Genomic DNA, 5,217 nt, shown 5'->3' on the forward strand with positions numbered 1-5,217 from the left:
GGTTGCTGTGGAATAGTTTTCCTTTTATGATGTTTTTGCATACTTTCTTGATCTCTCTAGTAGCACTAGGCCCGGGAAAGTAGCTTTTTAATTTATCTCCGGGACTGAATCATTTGCTTCTTCCGGGACAATGGGATTGTTATGGATAATGTTCTCTAAGACATCTTTAGCATTCCATTTTGGAATTTCCTGAAATTGTGATTTGTTTTTGGTAGGTAATTCTCTGATATTCTTCTGCTTTTTAAAAATGAGTCATGTCCACAATAATTGTAATAGTCCCTAGATTGTAAGCTCTTACAGCAGTTAACTCTATCCCTGAATTGTAAGGCCTATCTCTAAACTTTAAGATGCTGATCCCCTAGCGTATGTTGTCACAAACATTGGGACTGGCGGTTTGATGTGCTGAGCCCTCAAGCATGGGACTTGCCCTTATGAAGCTCATTACCACAAAGGAAAGTCTAAAGTTGTATGTAATGGTGCCTAAGAGTCTCCCCCTGAGTACCTCTTTGTTGTTCAGATGTGGCCCTCTCTCTCTCTAGCTGAGCCATCTCAACAGGTGAACTCGCTGCCCTCCCCTCTACATGGGACCCGACTCCCAGGGATGTAAATCTCCCTGGCAACGCAGAATATGACTCCCGGGGATGAATGTGGACCCGGCATCGTGGGACTGAGAGTATCTTCTTGACCAAAAGGGGGATGCAAAATGAGACGAAATAGTTTCAGTGGCTGAGAGATTCCAAATGGAGTCGAGAGGTCACTCTGGTGGACATTCTTATGCACTATATAGATAACACCTCTTAGGCTTTAATGTATTGGAATAGCTAGAAGTAAATACCTGAAACTACCAAACTCCAACCCAGCAGTCTGGACTCCTGAAGACAATTATATGATAATGTAAATTACAAGGGGTGACAGTGTGATCGTGAAGACCTTGTGGATCACACCCCCTTTATCTAGTGTATGGATGAGTAGAAAAATGGGGATAAAAACTAAAGGACAAATGGGGTGGGATGGGGGATGATTTGGGCGTTCTTTTCACTTTTATTTTTTATTCTTGTTCTGGTTCTTTCTGATGTAAGGAAAATGTTCAGAGATAGACTGTGGTGATGAACACATAACTATGTTATCATACTGTGGACAGTGGATTGTATGTCATGGATGATTGTATGGTGTGTGAATGTATTTCAATAAAACTGAATTTAATAAAAAAAAAAATGAGTCATGTATTTACTGCTGTGGGAATGTAGAATGGTGCAGCCACTGTGGAAGATAGTTTGGCGGCTGCTCACAAAGCTAAGTATAGAATTGCCATATGACCCAGCAATCTGCTACTAGGTATACACTCAGAAGAACTGAAAGCAGGAACCCAAACAGACATTTGCACACCGATGTTCATAGCGGCATTATTCACAATTGCCAAGAGATGGAAACAGCCCGAGTATCCATCATCTGATGAATGGATAAACAAAATGTGGTAGATACATACGATGGAATATTCTTCAGCTGTAAGAAGGAATGAAGTGTTGATGCATGCAACAGCATGATGGGCCTGGAAGACATCATGTTGCATGAAACAAGCCAGACACAAAAGGACAAATATTGTATGGTCTCACTAATATGAAATAATTATAATGAGCAAACTCTTGAAGTTAAAATCTAGAGTATGGATTACCAGGAGGTAGAATGAGGGTAGAGAATGGGGAGCTGATGCTTAATTTGTACAGAATTTTTAATCAGGTTGATTGTAAATGTTTGGAAATGGATAGAGGTGATTGTAGCACATTACTGTAAGTGTAATTAACACTGCTGAATTGTGGGTGTGATTATGGTTGAAAGGGGAAGTTTAGGGTCGTTTGTGTCACTAGAAGAAAGCTAGAGGATAAAACATGGGACTGCATAACAGTGAACCCTGTTGTGGATGATGACTGTGGTTAATTTTACAAACATAAGACTGTTCTTCCATGAACTAGAACAAATGTACATCACTATTACAAGGTGTTAATAACAGAGTGGTATATGGGAAAAATACAACTAATGCAAACCATGGACTATAGTTAACAATAGTATTGTAATATTTTTTCATCAGTTGTGTTCCGGTTTGCTAATGCTGCCTTCATGCAAAATACCAGAAATTGATTGGCTTCTATAAAGGGGATTTATTAAGTTACAAATTTACAGTTCTAAAGCCATAAAAAGTGTCCAGACTAAGGCATCAATAAGAGGATACCTTTAGTGAAGAATGGCCGATGGCATCCAGAACACCTCTGTCAGCTGGGAAGGCACGTGGCTGGTGTTTGCTGATACTTTGCTCCTTGGTTTTGGTTTCAAAATGGCATTCTCTGGGCTTGTCTTTCTCAGCTTCTGAGGAGCAAACTCTGGGCTAGCATTTCGAAACGTCAGCAAGCATCTCCAAGTGTCAGCTCTTAAGTGTCTCTCCCAAAGTGTGCGTCTCTCCCAAAGTCTCTCTCAGCTGCCCTTGGGGCACTTTGTCCTCTTATCTTCTCTGGAGCAAGCTCTGGGCTAGCATCTCAAAGCATCAGCAAGCATCTGGGTCTGCTCCTTTTAAAGGACTCCAGTAAACTAATGAAAACCCACACTGAATGGGCGGGGCCACACCTCCATGGAAATAATCTAATCAAAAGTATCACCTATAGTTGGGTGAGTCACATCTCCATGGAAACACTCAATCAAAAGATTAATGTCTGTCCTCAAAAGATTGCATTAAAGAATATGGCTTTTGTGGCGGACATCATATATCCAAACCGGCACAAGTTGTAGCAAAGGTGCTATACGAATGCTAAGTGCGATAATAGGGGAGTATAAGAGGTATGGGATTTTTTCTTTTTGGAGCAATGAGAATGTTCTCAAATTGATTATGGTGATGAATTCACAATTCTGTGATTATACTGAGAGTCATTGATTGTACACTTTGGATGGATTGTATGGTGTGTGGATAAAACTGTTTTAAAAAAAGTCATGTGGGCAACTTCTTACAGATTCTATTACTGAGCACCCTTGGATATTTCTGTAACATGATTTATGCTTATTTAAGGATGTGTTGTATTTATGATACTTTTATATTTTGACCATTTTCTCTATATTTGATTGCCTTTACTGAACTGATGTGCATCTGAAGGAAACCACCTGAAAGTAGGACAGGTAGAGTTCTGTTCGCTGCATTTACTATTCTCAATATCTAGGGCCAGTTTCTTTTTAAGGTCTTACTGAAGATTAATATACCTACAAAAAAGTGCACACATCCTAAGTGTACAGTTTGCTGAATTTTCACAAACTGAGCACATCCATGAAACCGCACCCAGAGCACGAAACTCAACATTCCCAGCTCCCTCCTCTTCCTCCCTTCCAGTCACTAACCCCCCTCTAACCACAATCCTGACTTCTAATGCATAGTTTTGCCTGCTTTTATACATTATAACATGATATAAATGGCATCATATGTTAAAAATAAATAAATAAATATTACCTCTAAGATAAAAGATTCAATTTTCCAGGAAAATACACAAGTTCTAAATTGATATGCACCTAATAAGATAGCCTCAAAAATAAGTAAAACAAAAATTGATAGAACATTAAGGAGAAATAGGAAATCCACAATAAAGCAGAAGATTTTAACACCTCTCTGTCAGTAATTGATAGAACGAGTAGACCAAAAATAAAAAATAAATAAAAAATAAACAACAACGACAAAAACAGTCGATAAGAATGCAGAAGATTTGGACAAGGTAGTTAACAAACTTGACCTGAGTTACACATAAAGAATATTGCAGAACACACATTCTTTTTGGGCTCACTCAAAACATTTACACAAAGTGACTGTAGTGCAATCAACCTAGAAATTAACAGCAAACAAAATTCTAGAAAATCCCTACACTTTTGGAAATGAAGAAACACACTTTTAAATAACAAATGAATCAAAGAGGAATTCAGATAAGAATTTAGAAATGTTTTTAATTGAACAATAGTGAGAATACTGTATCTCAAAACTGTGTGGTACAGCTAAAGCAGTATACAGAGGAAATGTATTGTCTTATATGTATATATATTAGAAAAATAGAAATGTTGAAAATTAATGGGATAAGCATCCATTTCAAGTAGTTAGAAAAAGAACAGCAAAATAACTTAAAAAAAAGGGAAGGAAATAATGAGGTTTAGAATATAAAGAGAGCAAAGAGGCAACCCTCATAGTGGGAGAAGATATTTACAACAAATATAACTGACAATCCTCATATCCAGAATGTATGATATATAAATAACTCCTACAAATCAATACAAAAAATCCAGAAGACTCAGTAGAAAAATGAAGGAAAAAAAATAAACAGCACAAAACACTCAAATAGCTATTTCACAAGAGAGAAGGCCACATGGTTAGCTGATATGTGAAAAGGTGATCATATTCATTAGTAATCAGGGAAATGCAAATTAAAACCACAGCCAATCAGACTGCCAAAACTTAAAATGTCCATCAATACCTGGTACAGGGAGGATGCAACACAACAGGAGCTTTTTTACACCTCTGATGACATTATCTTATAAGGTGGAAGAATCTTACAACACCCTAGGTCCAGCAGTGCTGCTTCTAGTATATACCAGAGAGGAATGTGTGCTCATGTGGCCCAGGAAAAGTGTATGGAAATGTTTATAGCAGCACTGCTCCTAATAGCCAAACACCAGACACAGTTCAAATACTGACCTGCAGAGGAATGAACAAATTGAGGTCCTCCATGGTAATGCCAGTGAAAGTAAACAAGTTGCAACTACATCAATTAATGTGGATGACTGTCACAAATATCATATGGAGCAAAAGAAACTAGGCACAAACAGAGGCATGCAGCATGATTACATATATGTGATGCTCAGAATGAGACTCTGTTTAAGAATGCATGCAAAGGTGTCAAGCTTTAGAGAAAATCAGGGAAAGGATTATTCCAAAAGTCAAGAGACTTGTTACCTGGAAGGCAAGAGGGAGAGGCTTTGATCAAGGAATGACACACAGATGGCTTTTGGAGAGCAGGGAATGTTCTATTTCTTGACCTGAATGTCAGCTTGATGTTCACTCTACAATTATTAATTGTTCTGCACATATATATTTTACATCTTTTTCTGTATTATATTACATTTCCCAACACTGGGGAAAAATGTCAAAAAAAAATCAGTGGGGGGTGAGGAAGTGGATCCAGAGAACATCAAAACCTCTTT

This window comes from Choloepus didactylus, chromosome 6, assembly GCF_015220235.1.
Source record: "Choloepus didactylus isolate mChoDid1 chromosome 6, mChoDid1.pri, whole genome shotgun sequence".
NCBI classification, from domain to species: Eukaryota; Metazoa; Chordata; class Mammalia; order Pilosa; family Megalonychidae; genus Choloepus; species Choloepus didactylus.